The sequence below is a fragment of the Sinohyriopsis cumingii genome, chromosome 4 (genome assembly GCF_028554795.1).
Source record: "Sinohyriopsis cumingii isolate HCF-2022 chromosome 4, ASM2855479v2, whole genome shotgun sequence".
NCBI lineage: Eukaryota > Metazoa > Mollusca > Bivalvia > Unionida > Unionidae > Sinohyriopsis > Sinohyriopsis cumingii.
In genome coordinates, this window is record NC_142964.1 from 111,618,938 (window position 1) to 111,636,352 (window position 17,415).

General features: G+C 35.2%; 1 protein-coding gene across 1 annotated transcript in view; it reads right to left on the reverse strand.

The window, feature by feature from the left end:
* LOC149801893 (furin-like protease kpc-1) overlaps positions 1-17,415 on the reverse strand; it is a 139,949-nt gene that overhangs the window by 12,898 nt on the left and 109,636 nt on the right. The gene's annotated exons all lie outside the window — the stretch shown is intronic.

Sequence of the window (17,415 nt, forward strand, 5' to 3'; positions counted from 1 at the left end):
ATCATTCCTGCATAATTGGGACTTTGAGCACAACTAGATTCAAACTTTACAATCATGTAAATTGGATTTTTTTTACACAAAAAAATAATTAAGTTATCGACTGTGTGCATGAATTGTTTCAATCTTTTGTACGCTAGTCAAGCTAAATTAAAAGTCAATTTGAGTGATTCTGGTTCAAAAATTGCTTTTTACAGAATTTATTTTTATATAGTCATTCAACAGAACAAGAAGTCAAAAGGTACCGCCTGTATCTATATCTATGTCTTCATATCAACTATTCATCTCAACCAATATCATGTCTTATTGAGTTTGAACAAAAACAGAAAAAAGCACCTACATTCATTTGATTATTAGTCTCAGTCCAAAAGAAAATTTACTAAGGAACCCTAAAATGTGATTTATCTAGATTTAAATAACTATATGACTGAGCTCATAGTATTTTCATTGCAGCACAGTGTTGGAAGTGGAGTCGCAAAAAACAAAGACACCAAGATAGATAAAAAAATATAAATAAACAGATCATGTGATGACTTGATTAGTATCAATGAATATTTGATTCTGTCTTAATATATGCCCCAAATATTGGAATAGGAAACTTTGGTATTTCTTTTGGCTCTATCTGGTTAGATGTCAGCTTAACTGACAAATGTAAAAACAGTTGGACAATAAACCTTGGTCAGTAGGATGTTTTCAGTTGAAATTTTTCCGATGTTGTTGACTGCATGTTATAAAAACAAATGTTTCAAAATTCATGTATCTCAAGTTTACGTATCTTCATCCGTATACAATTGCACATCAGCATCATTTGTCCATTACTGAAAGGAACCTGTGCGTTGATGCTTTTTTTTTCAGAGTTGGTCAAATTCTGTTCAGGTTATTTTTTTTTAGAGAAAGTTACATAAACATTCTTCTACTTTTAGTAATGGCAGCTATATTTGATGGCAGAACAAAATCATTTTGTAAGTCAAGACACTTTCTGTTAAATTTAGTCAAACTTTCCCATTTTTGTCAACAGCAACCATATTTGGCAGTATGTTGGCATCATTTGTAAAAGTTCTTTAAGTCTGTATGCTATCTGCAAAATTTAATGGGTGACATTTGAGAAGTTATTAAAGGGCTTTTCCATTTTTAGTAACTGTGGTAATATTTAATAGTGAACTGACATCATTTGTATACATTTGGAATAGCCTTAAGATCAAACTGCTTTCTGTTACATTTTTTTCAAATTTCTGCTCTGCAGTTGCCAAGATGTGGCTCAAGTATTTTATATTTAGTAATGGCAGCCATATTAAATGGGACACCATCTTCATCTGTAAAAATAACATAGGTCTTAATGCCAGGATTCTTTCCGACATGTTTGGTCAAATACTATTCAGCAACTTTGGTGAAAAAAACATTTCAAGCTTTTTCATTGTTTACTAAAAGCAGCCATATCTGAAGGAATAATTTTTGTATAAATCGGAAAAAGCTTGAAGCCAGGAAACTTTCTCATGTGTCATCAACTTCAACATAGTTTTTACCCTAGAAAATTCAAATGTTTTTCTTTTTTTTAGTAACGGTGGTCATAATTGACAGCAGATCAACATCGTTTTACTTTTTACTCGTTAATGCCTGTATCCTGTTGAGGAAATGGAAGCTACATGCCTTTCTGAAGGACACAATGAGGCAGCAAATCTGAGCTGACCTGGGTAGGTAAGGAACCAACTCATGATTCTTGGATTTACGCATCTTGCAGGTCTTCATATCAGGTCTTTATGCTATCATTGCACTAAGATCCTTAATATTTCCATTATCTGTCTACATCTGTGATGAAATCCAGTAAAAAGTTATGATGCCGAAAGTCTATCTTACATATGTTAAGCAATGACTTGGACACAACCTATCAAAAAATCTGCACAAGTTGTGTTACATTTTCTGGAAATAGTTGCATTTGAATGTAATCACTGATATTTTTTAGTACAAATGACCCTTATGGAAAATATCTGTCTTCTTACACTAAAAACAAAGGCTAAAAAAAAATGATAAACATTTCATTTTTCTGTTCAGTCTTTAATGTTGTGATCTACCAAAAGCAAGCAACATTCTACACTTGATAGTACATCTCCAAGATAAACTGGGGAAGAAATGAGTATTTTCTTCAGAACTATTTTAGAATGCAACAGCAGCTGATTGGCTCAAATCAGTGTAGTGATATCAGTACCTAACATAATGTAAAATATTTTTTATGGAAAACTGTTAGAATTTTTCTTCTTAAAATATTGAAAAACATATAGTAACTTAGGCCATGTCAAATATGTTGAATGGGGTTCATGTCTAGCCATGTTAACAGCAAGAGGTCTAACTATTGATACAAGTCTCTTTTACAAAAGGACTGTCAATCTAAACACCAAAAATTTGACTTTCAACTGTTTTGGTCCCTTTATTCTTTATCTTCATGGTACCTGCCTTCACTCCAAATATGTAATTCTAGTAGTTACAAAGCTTCTTCATATACCGTCTACTCTCCGTTTGACCAAAATCAAAGCTTCCTACCATTAGCATGGGCAAAAAGACATTCTGGGAAGTAAAGGATAGCTAAAGCATAGGAAAAATAAGAAGTCTGTGTTTTAAAAGCAAAAAAGAAATCAACAAGGAAATCTTTAAAGAAATAGACTGTTACATGTACTTCAAAGCTGATGCCTCTTGAGACAAATGAGAAATGGATCATGTTTAAAACAGAGCAAAGCCTGTAAAATTTGGGTAGATTGGCAAGTATGCAAAGCAACTATGACAAGTACTGTATATACACACAAGTAACTCGGGTCTAACTACAAATACCATAGACCCTGATCTGCCAGTGCATTATGCAACACCACATCAATATATGTTTTTTGTTCTACTGATTACTCATAACAAACTGTATAGATCCATATGTGCTGTGATGGCAGATTAACCCCATGCAGGGGATCGAAAAAAACACACACACACAGACACACACACACACACAGACACACACACACACACACACATCAGGGCTGAGCAAATCCCATAGCCTGACGTCCCGGACTAGACATTTTTGAAGTCGGACAAGTAAAATTTTCCAAGTCGCTAGTCTGGGGCAAGTGCTTTTTAAAAAAAGTTGGGCTAGTCCTTATTTTCATGCTTTAATCACTATATCTGCCTTTATTTGGCCAATCATGCCCTCTGGGCATACTGAATACTTGATTTTACCCCTCATCGTGTTTACATTTACATCCTTTTACTGCTTGACTGCATATTGGGCTAAGCGACCAAATTATCAGCAAATCAAAACACATCAAACAAAAGAAAGCCAGTAAGATCAATTAGCAGTGTTGTAAGCGGTTTTGTTGCAATGAGTTTACTCAATCTAGATCTTAATGAGCGGCTCACCATGATTTTAATCCAGTGAGTCAGTGTAATTAAATTAATGAAAGGTACTTTACCGACATCAGTGTTGGTTTCCTTTATGAACTGATTAAATGACAGTAATGATTCTTTAATTTATAATTAATTATACAGATGATTAACTTCCACGTGCGATATTGTGTTTGAAGTGAAACAATTATGCTAATTAATGAGTTGTTTCAGTTTGTATTTAAAAGAGAAAATTGATGTTATGATCACTTTAGAAGTAGTCGTCAAGCAAGCTGATAGTTACTCTGTGGATACAACGAGTTTGCTAAATTATTTTCGCAAGTAAGGTAATAACAGCGATTCGGCGAAGGTAAATTTGTTTGAAAATGGAGGGATAAAACGTAAGACGGATACTGAGTGTGCAGTAGCTATTTCTGAGTGTGAACGAGGATTTAGTTCAATGAACTTAATCAAAACTTCTTTAAGGAATTCCTTAAACCAAAAGAGTTTACAAATGCTAATGAACATTTCTGCAAATGGACCAGAGCTTGAGGACTTTAACCCAGACACAGCTATCAACTGCTGGCTTAGTGCTGGTGCAGGTGGCAGACATATACATGGACATATTTTCAAATCCATCAGCTAAAACATATATACATGAACCTGAAGAAGCCAAATGTTACAACAACCAATATTTTTGAAAAATTAAATTCTTTTAAGAAATAATTATGTTATATATCATTTTGTTTGTTTTTTCTATGGATTAAGCACATTCGTCTCATCAAATCTCGGCAAGTGATTACTATTTTGGGACCAGTGAAAAATAAGGTGGGACTAGTGAAGAGAAAAGTGGGACTAGTGAATTTTTCTGAAACCACTTGTTCTGGACTAGTGGTTAAAATACAAATTTGCTCAGCCCTATATATATATATATATATATATATATATATATAACTTGCTTGTGATTAACAGAACAATCTGCCATCAACTAATTACCTAACATGAAATGTCAAACTGCTGACTCAAGTGTGTAAATGAAACAATGCTCACCAAAGCTGAGTTAAATTATGGCCCAGATGCTTCATAATTACAGCCAGACTTGCAATACACAAGAATTTTCAAGAATGTTCAACACTGCCCATTTATGAATGCATTCTTCCTCAGCCAGACTTGCAATACACAAAATATTTCAAGAATGTTCAACACTGCCCATTTATCAATGTATTTTTCCTCAGCCTAAATACTAATCCTTAAAACAAATGCAAGACTGTAAAAGAGAAAGTGTCAGAAAAATGGAACTTGCCACTAACAGGTCAAAGTGACCTACCTGTGACACAAAAGTATGTTACTCTGACCTTCTATTAGTTGTAAGTGGTAGACATCAAGATGAAAGCAGTTTCAATACAAACATAAAAAAGTTGGTACAATATCCAAATATGTGAAGGAAAAAGGATCCTAAGTATGTGTATATTTAATATTGCATATCTCAGTTGTAGTGTTAGTATAAATGTGAACCACTTCCAATGGTTTATGCTTCATACAGAAAGTCATAATGCCCATTACAGCAGCAGGGAAGTTCTACAGACCCCCTGGCACAGACTAAATTAACCCTCCTACCAAACATTTCTCCGTAGAAGCCTCAGAAAGCAAAAATAACGCTTCCTACGCAAAATAATCCGCAAAATTTCAACCCAAGATGCAATTTCAGGCATAAAAAAAAGGCAGCTTTTTTGGGGGGGGGGGTATTGTAAAATTTGTTTGTGCCATAATTGAATTATGGTGGGTTGCGGATACTAATTTTATTTCACATTAAAACAATATCATTGAAAATAAGATGAGTAAAAAAACTAGCACAGTTGGAGAGCCTCATTCGGCTAGATTAGTGCGAGAAGAACTAGCGGCAGTAAGGAAACTTATTCCGACAAAACGATTATTTAAGAAAAAAGTTCGTGAGTACGATGATGAGCAACATCATATTGGTGAAGTATCGTCAAAGTGGTTGAGTCCAGTCACCGGAGTGATCGAACAAGTCGCATATGGTAGTAAAAAGGAAGACAAGGAACTTAGAAAACTCGGGCTTATTCCTATGACAAGAGATATCGAACAACACACTCGAGTTATTCCTGGCCAACTTGATCAAATTCATCAAGAACAAACTCAATTACGTCAAGCACAAGAACAAGCACAAGCACAAGCACAAATACTAGAGTTACAAAAAAAAACACAAGAACAATTGCAGCAGGAACAAGAGCACCCCGAAGAAGGAAGAATAAAATTTTTAAGTACTGATAAATTTACCGATGAGGTTATCACAAGAATAAGGGAAATGAATCCGGATGAAGTTATAAAATTTGCTGTGGAAAATTATGATAAAAATAGACGGAAAAAATTAATGAAACCTCATCAAGCCGAGAATGTGTCTCGCGTACAGTGGATAAAATGGATATACTATATACACAAAGATGTCAAAAAGGTCAACAAAGATGATCCTGAATATATCAATTTTATTGATTCGATAGTCAATTACAAACCACGAGAATTTTCAGAGTCGCGTTTGTTCCCATCTTCGCTTGAAGAAATCAAACCCGCAGAAAACAAGGAAGTTCAAGAATTAGCTGAAGAAATCGTATTTCCTTCAGAAATGCCATCTGATTTTGCAAATATACCTGCGAATTTGTTTTTGAGATTCCAAACTATCAATAAACTCGATGATAAAGAGACAAGATTGCATGTTGCTGCAAATTATAACCCATTAAATAAACTTTTATATCTGCAAGAAAACTTGCATAAAATTGTTGATGCTAATCCAGAAATCTGGCCTGCGGTAATTTATTTTGGTAGTTTAGGGAAGAAAATATATTTGAAAGATGACGGATTTAAAAATTTTATGGAGAAAGTTGAAGAATATAAAAAAGAACAGAAATTAAGAAAAGAAAAACCAATATCAGGAAAAGGATATGGAAGCGGATATACTGTTTGTCCCGACAGTGTTGTTAACGACGTATCTCGTCTTGAAGTATTAATCGGAGGAAAGCGAGCCGGAAATAACTCTCACGAAATAATCAACGAAGCATCAGATATTTGTCAGCGATTATTCCGTGGTGGCGTGATTGATTCTCATGTTTATAAAGAACTTGTTGATGAGCTTATCGATTAAAACAACATAATTGAAATAATATGATTATTCACAAACATCAACGCAGACCCAATCAGGTCCGCGTAGTTAATTCTCGATTACCAGTATATAAATACGTTCACGGCAATGGACTCGGTGATATCATTGGAAGTCTTGTCACGCGAGTAGCACCTAAAATTGGTCCAGTGATCAAACAACTAGGATTAAAAGCAATAGGAAAGATTGGTGAGACTGCTGTTTCTGGTATTGGCAATTTAGCTAGTAAAGGATTCAACGCTGTCAAAAGTAAAATATTAAATTTAATACGTAAAAAAAAACCAGTCAGATTACCTATCACCAGAGAGATGCCACCAGAAATTAGCAAAACCATAAATGAAGCAGCAAATAAGAAAATAAATGATCTGGCGCAGGAAGTTGCTAAGACGAATATAGCACATGAAATTGCAAACACAAATCTAGCTCATGAGATTGCAAACACAAATCTGGCGCATGAGATTGCAAACACAAATCTTGGAAATACAAGTTTTGTTTCAGGAGATGGTCTTCGTTTTAGATGATATCATTAGTAATAATGTTTTCACAAGTGTCAAATGAAATGTTTGACATGGACGAGTCTGTGGGTAGAGACACATCAGTGCGAGATTTTCAGTATTTCTCGTACGAGGTAGTTGAACCAAATACACCTAACCGCAAGGAAATTCAAGTTCACGACACAACAAGATATTTTCTTCCATCTGAGGCGTATATCGAGGTTGTTGGGATACTTAATAAAACCGATAATACCAACTACGGAGCGGATTTTAACGTTGGATTTGTCAATAACGGTATCATGGCATTATTCAAGAGTGCCACTTACATGATTGATGGAAGAGAGATTGAATCAATCACTGAAAATGTTGATGTAGCAACAACGATCATAGGCCTAGCAAGATACTCGGATGATTTCACCAGATCGGCTGGTCCTAGTATGATGTTTGCTAAGGATAATTCTAATTCACCGATATTTAAACCGTTTGTCGCTAGACAACCGAATAATCGCGACGCTCCTAATCCTGTCCCTGCTGCTATCGAAAATATGATAATTAATCAAACTGAAAATTATAATCTTGGATTTGCTACGCGAAAGAAAATGTTAGTTGGAGCCGAGAATAATTTCTCTTGTGCAATTCCATTGTCTCATATTTTTGGATTTTGCCGGCATTTCAGGAAAGTTATTTATGGAGCGAAGCATACAATTTCTTTTATTCGAGATGCCGCGGGTAATGATAGAGCCATTTGGCGAGAGGCGGGTGATGCTGGTAAGGTAACATTAACTAAAATTACTTTGTGGATGCCAGCAGTAACACCATCAATTCGCGAAGAAGAAAAATTATTATCATTCATGAATCAAGGAGGAAAATCCATAATGTCCTGGTTAACAACAACAACCGACTCCTCCGATGTTAATATGAATGGAATATACACCTGGCGAATTGCGTCACAGCAAGGTGTTTCAGCGCCCAGGCATATCTTCATTGTTCTTCAAAATGCAAATAGATACGATCAAACTCACAGTCACATGATATTTGATCAATTCGAGGCAACAAATGTTTCGCTGAGAATAAATGGCCAACAAGAGCCAACCGAGGAAATAGCTATTAATTTTACTAATTATTCCACTGCACGCGCGTATCATCGATTATTAAGTTATATGGGTCGTGATCAAAATATTGATACCGGATTGCAAATATCACAGTTAGATTTTAATACTCTCTATCCCATCTATTATTTTTCCCTGGAACATCTTGATTTGGTAAAGCAGTCGGTTGTCGATATTCATTTCAAAGCCAGAATTAACACTGGAGGACCGGCAAGAGCCATCGCGGTTATTCTTAGTGATAGAACAATGATCCTAGAAGGCATCAGTGGTAGAATGAGAGTCATCGACGCGCCCGTAGAAAATATGTGATAAATTCTAAATTTAGATAAAGTGATTATTAATATGCCATACGAACACGTCAGCGTAACACTGACCCCGGGTCAGATAAAAAAACTTCAAGCAGCAACAAAGGCGCGAAGAGGTTTAAAATTAATCTTGAAAAATAATCAGATTCACGGTGGACCTAACAAACTATCACTGACACGAGGTCAACACGGACGATTTACCAAAGCCAGATCAGCGAATTCTGGTATTCATGTAACTCTCTCCATTGGCGCAGTGAAAGATATGATCAAGGTAGGTGGCTTCCTTCCTTTTCTATTACCGTTATTAGCTCCGTTGATAAGCGGCGCGTTATCAGCAACGGCTGGATTTGGAGTTAAAAAATTATTAGACAAAGTTACCGGAGGAAGATACGGTAAAAAAAAATACCATCGCGGATCCGGCCTGAGACTAGGACGACCTCCAATGTACTGATCCGGCCTAAGATCATCGCGCCATCATCGAATTTAGATTTAATCAATGAAGCAAAGAAAAAGAAAATAAGATTTTTCAGAGGAATATTCATGCGAGATCAATTACCGGACAAACCAAACTCTACTGAGACAGGAATAATTAACCTTGATAAAAATTCCGGCCCTGGCACTCACTGGGTTGCGTACGCGATTAATCCTCGCGAAATCATTTACTTTGATTCGTATGGACTAGCACCACCAAACGAATTTTTCAAGTATATCTCTTCGTTGAAACTTCCAGTTTGGTATTCAACACTTCCAACGCAAACATCAACCGATCCACCAATATGCGGTCCAGAATCAATTAACGTTCTTGATGCAATTTCAAAATCATCCCGCCCTTATCACAAAATTTTATTTGAATATACCGTAGATAAATATCATGGTTGACATTTATGGTAGATCTCTCTTTAGAAAGAAAGAAGAAACAGATGAAGAAAAAAAAATCGATACATCAAATTTTGCAACCAAGAAAGACATTAACAATCTTCTATCGTTGGCAGAGATAAATCCTGGTGAAATTGCTGTTTTTCAAAATACCGAAGGTCGATTACAAACTAGCAATGTCAAAGTAACTGATATGATTAGCCGAGATGAATATAACGAACGCATCAAGCAATTTACTCAATTATCAGATTCAGTAACAAAATCTATCACTGACGTTACTAATATTATCGCAAGTTTACCATCAAAGGCAAATATCGCAGATGTAGAAAAATCTGATAAAGAACTATCAGCGACATTATTGTTAAAGTTGGATAAGGCAGTCTACAATGAAGATCAGGAAAAACTTACAAAGCAACTAACTAAACTAACTAACGATCTTAAAAAACTCGATGAAACCTTAAAACAACTTAGCAAGAAAGTTGATGATAATATAAAGAAAACAACTGATACTTCATTCGTCGCAGATCAATTAACAAAGAAAAAAGTTGATCAGGAATTGCACGATGACCTCATTGATAAAGTAGGAAAGATCAACGAAGATATTACTAATATTATCGCTGACGTTTCTGAAATAAAAACCACAATGGATAAGAAAGGCGATAAAGTGTTATACGACGATCTTAGCAAGACGACAAAGAAAATCAACGACGATATTGCAAAAATCAATAAACACATCGAATCGTTACGTGGAAGTGATGATTACGATGATCTTGTTGAAAAAACAAAATCCATCAACGATGATATTGCCAAGATAAACAAAGATATCGAAGCGGTGCGTTCACTAACATTCCAAAAAGCTGATAAAACATCACACGACGATCTTAGTGATAAAACAAAGAAAATTAGTGCTGATATTGAAACGATGCGTGTGTTAATGAATCAGAAGGACGAGAAAACAAAATCTATCAATGATGATATTGATCAAATCAGCAAAGATATTGAAACATTCCGTGGATTAGTGCACCAAAAAATTGATAAAACATCACACGATGATCTCGGTGAAAAACTAACAAGAACAACCAGGGACGTTACTAACATTCTTGCCGATGTCACAAAGATAAATACTGCAATAAGTGAAAAAGTTGATAAATCATCACACGACGAGAAAACAAAATCTATTAATGATAATATCAATCAAATCAACAAGGACATTGAAACTGTTCGTGGATTAGCGAATCAAAAAGTTGATAAATCATCACACGACGAGAAAACAAAATCCATCAGTGATGATATTGAAGTAGTTCGTGGATTAACGCAGCAGAAAGTCGATAAATTATTATATGATGAGAAAACAAAATCCATTAGCGATGACATTACTAAGATTAGTAAGAACATTGAAGCAGTTCGTGGATTAACACAACAGAAAGTCGATAAATCAGCACACGACAATCTTGGTGAAAAACTAACAAGAACAACCAGGGACGTTACTAACATTCTTGCTGATATTAACGCAGTTCGTGGATTAGCGAATCAAAAAGTTGATAAATCATCACACGACGAGAAAACAAAGAAGATTGATGAGGATATTAACGCAGTTCGTGAATTAGCAAATCAAAAAGTTGATAAATCATTGCACGACGAGAAAACAAAGAAGATTGATGAGGACATTGAAGTAGTTCGTGGATTAGCAAATCAAAAAGTTGATAAATCATTATACGACGAAAAAACAAAGAAAATCGGCGAGGATATTACTAAGATTAGCAAAGACATTGAAGTAGTTCGTGGATTAGCAAATCAAAAAATTGATAAAACATCACACGACGAAAAAACAAAGAAGATTGATGAGGATATTAACGCGATGCGTCAAATCGCAAATCAAAAAGTTGATAAATCATTACACGACGAAAAAACAAAGAAAATCAGTGATGATATTATTAAGGTTAGTAAGGACATTGAAGCAGTTCGTGGATTAACACAGCAGAAAGTCGATAAATCATCACATAATGATCTTGGTGAAAAACTAACAAGAACAACCAGGGATGTTACTAACATTCTCGCCGATGTTACAAAGATAAATACCACAATGGTTCAGAAAGTTGATAAAACATCACACGACGAGAAAACAAAATCCATCAACGATGATATTAACGCGGTTCGTGAATTAGCTAATCAAAAAGTTGATAAATCATCACACGACGAGAAAACAAAGAAAATCGTTGAAGATATCGCCAAAATCAACAGCGACGTTGAAACAGTTCGTGGATTAGCAAATCAAAAAGTTGATAAATCATCACATGATAATCTTCTAAAAAGAACGAAGAAAATCGGCGATGATGTTACTGGTATTCTCGCAGATGTTACCAAGATAAATACCATAATGGAAAAAAAAGTTGATAAAACATCACATAATTTTCTTGACGAGAAAACAAAAAAAATCAACGAGGATATTATCAAAATTAATGAAGAAATTTCCGTGATACGTCAAATCATTAATGGAAAGGTCGATAAAACATCACACGACGATCTTGACGAGAGAGTAAAATCTATCAACGAAGAAATTGCTAAGGTAAATACAACAATAAGTGAAAAAGTTGATACGACATTATACGACAAAGAAATTCTAGGTATCAACACAAAACTATCATCGTTGAATATTCCTGAACTATTAAAGTTGAATATTCCTGAACTGGCGTGTATCACGATACCTAATGAAGTGGTAACAAATAATTTACCCTGTCGTGTGTCGTTTGTGGTTCACGCAGAGTACCGTTATTGGTATCCTCTTAATGATGAATTTACATTCACTCCGCAAATTAGTGGTATATATCGAATACATATCATTACTGAGTCAATAACATTTGTCATATCAACCGATGATTATAAAATAATGAATATTTTTGGATTTTTAATTATTTCCATGAAAAAAAATATCGATAAAACTTTCAAACTAACACCACCAGATAGAACCATTACGGAACCAATTCGTTATTTCATAATTTTCGAGTATTTATCTCCTGATAAATTAACTGGATGGGGTTTTGATGAGAAGAATATAAAATGATTAACCCAGCTCAATTGGCTAGATAAATAACTAATAATGACCGCATCGGATTATCGATATAATCTTGCGCGATCATGGCAAGATTCGCTAAAAAAACAAATAGACGAGTATCAAATAAAAATAAAGAAATACCAGCGCAGATTAGTTACTATTGATGTTGTTGTTTATACCGCATCAGCTATAATCGCAGGTGCGGGTATTGTTTTATCCGTAGTAACAACAATCGCACCGATCGTAGCAACGATAATAATTTCATCAACAACAACGATAGCTGGCGTTCTCAATATTATTGCAAGAAAAATATCTTCGTGCACAAGTGAGAAATTATTATCGTACAAAAATAAACTAACTAAGATCAATGACGCATATTCGAAGTTATCGTCGCTGATTTCCGAAAGTCTCAACGATGGAGTTATATCCGATATAGAATTTTATTCGATGATCAGCATCTACTCGGAGATTGAACAAATGAATAATAATAATGTCCGAGTTAGTCCAGATAGTGACAAACACAACACCGCCGACAACAACGTTAATATCACTAAGCTCAACTAATCCAGAATTTAGTATTAGTTTTCCAACTCCAATTGTTGCAAAGGAAATGGCACTAATACAGTTACGAGTTTATAATAGCTGGCCTAATATCAGATCAAAATCATTCGGCAATTTATTATCAAACAATTCTCTTGTTATCGCTAATAAGAAAAAAGCCGATGGAACTCCTGATTGGTTCACCGTCAGCATACCAACTGGCAGTTATGAGATAGAGCAGATTGATAAAGAATTCAACACTAGAATATCGAATATTACTGGCGATGCTAATCCAGGAATAAAAATATCAGCACATGAACCAACGTTATCATCAATCATTGAAATATCGTCGCCGTATATGGTAGATATTTACCATTCGTCAATCAGAACGGTACTAGGCTGGCCTGAGATAAATCCGGCAAAACCAAAAAAACCAGCGATGATTATTCCCGGCTGGCACGAGGATGAATTAGATCCGCCTGAACCAAAAAAATCAGATTTTATCACCGATGAAGGATATTACAAAACAACAATCAAACACAAAGATCTTGTCGAAGATGCCATCATTCTCATGAATAATCACAAAGCCAATTCTCTGTTTTTTGCTTTCACCGTCCAAGATAAGTTATTCTCATGGCTGCCTCTTCCACTAATGTCTCCTCCTGCTGGAGTTGTCAATTTTTTTCAAAATAGAAAGATAAAACCAATAGATGGTATCTTGGTAAAAAAAACCATCGATGATTTTAACCAGGAACATAAATTACAGTTAATTTTACTAAAAAAGACTTTTCACGATTGTATCTCAGAAGAATCAGAACCATGCAATAAACTTATCATCGAACAAATTAAAACTCTTAATCAACTCGCGATTGATGTTGAATATTATCATAGTATGTTCATTCGGGCCATAATCGATGATATATCAGTTGCTGATTATAACAGTTCTCGGTTGATCAGGAATTCTGGAGAAAAAAAGAAATTTATGTTATTATTTGGATTAACCGAGAAAACACTACCGAATTATAAAATACCCGATTACAACGTTGATGAAATGAGAAAATCCGTCACCGATGTCATTGATGATTTATTTCCGAAATTGCATGACGCGTGGCTGGTTAGCAAAGCAAAAATAAGATCGATTCTTCAGCATGATAATAACGAAGTTGGTCAAGGGCGTCATATTTCTCCTGGGATAGTTAATATAACCGAAGTGATTGCTGTTTATCTTCATGCTGATGTTGTGGAAGGTAGCTACAATGTTGATCCTGCAATATCAAGAGCGGAGCAGGGATTTGTATTATACACATTCTCTCCTAACGTCTCTCCTGGTTACTTGATAATAAAGGAGCCGGTTAATCCGTTTTACCTACGCTGTCATAATCGATTATTATCAAGAATAAATTTCAAACTAACAAATCAAGATGGAAATTTACTTGATATTCGCAGAGAAACGTTAAGTATCAGCTTGTTGGTGAGATCGTAATCGAAAGTTTTTGATTTTTAAATCTGTATCCCAGGGAAAAACAAACGAAAAAAATAAATAAAACCCAGAAGAATTTTTCAAAATTAATCTTTTTTTTTTATTTTGTAAATTTATGCCGTCTTAGGAATCAGAGATTCTCTTGCTTTATTCTCATCAACAAGTTTTTTCAGTTGTCTGACACGAGAACTTGTGATTTTCCTTGATTCATATGCGTCGGATAAAATTAATCTAGCTTTTTCTACTAGCGTTGATAATTTAACAAAATCCTCGATGTGATCATCGCTGACTGTCGCAAGTGATTGATACATCGCGATTTGGATCTTCTTTATTAATTTATATTCTGACGGCAGGGTATATTTATATTCGAGTCTCCCTAGAATAATTGTTTCGAATTCTGATCTGATTTTATTCACATCAAGGTCCGATGGGAGATCTATTTTTCTTTTCAAACTATTAATCTCTCCCATAATATCGTTTATTATTTCTTCGTCCATTATACTAATTTTGTAGTATTTAATTATTCTTCATCATCATCAAATATTATTGGAACATAGAAGAATCTGATCCACTCGCCGAGATTGTAGGAAAATGTTCTGTGGTTTATTCCCTCCGCTACTCGCCATATCGATATTGGAGTAATTTCATAAAATTTCGCAGCAGCATATATCGACTCAAATGCAATTTCTTCATTTGTTTCTTGATTTACCGACTTAACTGACTTGGCATCTTTCGGATATTTTCCAGTGTTACCCGAGGAACAATTTTCACTCTGAGTCACAGCTCGAAGATTAGTTAATTCATTATTAAGTTTATTTCCATCGATATGATCTATAACCAAATTGTCTCTGATGAGTCCATGGAAACATTCGAACACAAATCTGTGAACGAAGTAATTTGTTTTTCTTCGTCTATTATTTTTGCTGATTGTGAATTTGAGATAACCATTCATATTAATATTACCAACAAGATTTTTTGTTCTGATGTGTCTGACATTTCCATCGGCAGATGCTTCATAATCATCAATGATGGGATGCGATTTATATTCGCTCATAGGAATCGTTGATTTCATTTCCATATATAATATTTTATACTTCTAAATCATAATTTGCTTTGAAACGATTAATATAATCTTCTTCACAAGAAATTACTGAGGAAGATTTCTTTTCATAATATCTCCGTAGCTCACGATATTTCTTTCCACCACAAGAAAAACATAATCGAGTCTTTCCTCGAATGCCAACTTGGCAAACCAAACATCGTTGTGGTCCTTTGTTGCCTCGTCGAACTTCGTATATATGAGCGCCGCAATATTCACCTCTGCAAGATTTATCACATGATTTTGTTGATCCGACTATTATCCAAGCGCATTGCTTCATTATTATAATTAGATATTTGTCTAAAATATAATAATGGATTTATTTGATCTTGATGAGGCAGAATATATCATTCCTGAAGTTGATCGTGCAAAGAAAGAATTTTTCGACGATGGAGCGATTCATGTTTGGTCAACTTGGAAAACTAACTTCATTGATGCTACTATGAATTTGGAACGAGCGAAGAAGATAATCGAGCATATAAAAAATTCACACAAAGAAGAGCGATTTATCTTTGGAATAAAATTTATTGCGCAAATGCCTGATGATACTTGGATTATTCGCGACAAACGAGATCCAGTGCGCGGCGGTAAGAAAAATGTCATTCTTGATAAGAATTCGAAGCCGGGATTGTTACTAGGGATTGATGGTCCTTATTACGCTAGAGCTTATCCTTCTAGTGCTGTAGTGTATGGAATTTATCGGCTGAATAATAATCCTGACGCGAAAAATTTACCTGCGATGAAAGAATCTCCGATGATAAATTGCGTGGCTGAGCGAGTTATCGAGCATATGAAAAACGCTCGTCGCGGATCTGGTCTGACCCAATTGAGATTGGATAAAATTAATTCATGGGCAAAGACAGTTGCTGATGGCGCATCGATTGATGATGTTGCTGCGCTGAGCAAGAAACTTAAATTTCCTATTACGGTTAAAACGCTATCGGGTGAAATATTATATTCTTCACCATATAGTTCTCGAGGAACACCAATCGAAATCGTTGATCATAATTCACATGCGTGGTCGCAGTCAGTGATGATATTCCCGAAGGATCGTGTTGTTAAATTCTATCCCGCGGAATTTTCCACGGATGGCGCTGATGCAATGTTCCGATATATCAAATTATTAGCCGCATCTGATCCAATATCGGTTTGGTTATTCTCAAGCGAAGAAAGATATGATCAATTTATCTTGCCACGCGGAGATATTTACCGTGATGAAATATTACACGAATCGATGAAAAATATCGCGGAGAAATATTCGTCAAATCCAGATCAGTTGCTGACAAATTGTTTTACTGTTCCATCTGTTGCCGCTCATGCCGCGAGAGAAAGAAATTCGTGGAAACCCACAAGGAATGAGTTTCTTAATGATATTCAACTTAGTTGTATCGAATACGGTCATGGAGGATTGTGGAATACCAAATATTATTTCGAAGATATGATCTCCGTTGACATGAGCGCGTGCTATCCTGGAAGTTTCCTTGGGTATGGCGATTGTGCGGATTACTTTGCTAAATTCGGTCACCCTACCAGCCAGATGACGAGAGTGGCAATTAACGGACCGTTACCTGATTTTGTTATGACAGGATTCGCTCATGTTACTTCGTTCGAACTTGCTGAAAATTTACATAGGATTTGCTATATTTGGTTTGGTCGGCATTTATCTCAGCGAAGATGGATTCCTATAGTGCTGTTGAGATATATGCTGGATTCATCGATGTTAATATCGTTGACGGTAAGTGAAGCGATTATATCGTATAGGAAACAAACTGAAGTGTGGTTGCCAACGGATTGTGAGAACGCGAAAGATATTGGAAGAAAAATAATTGGTAAATTTACTCAAGGAGGATCAGTTGATCATAAGCATAGACACACTAGGTTATTTATCAATGATGCTGAGATGGATTTTATTATTGCCGATACGGTATCGCGTG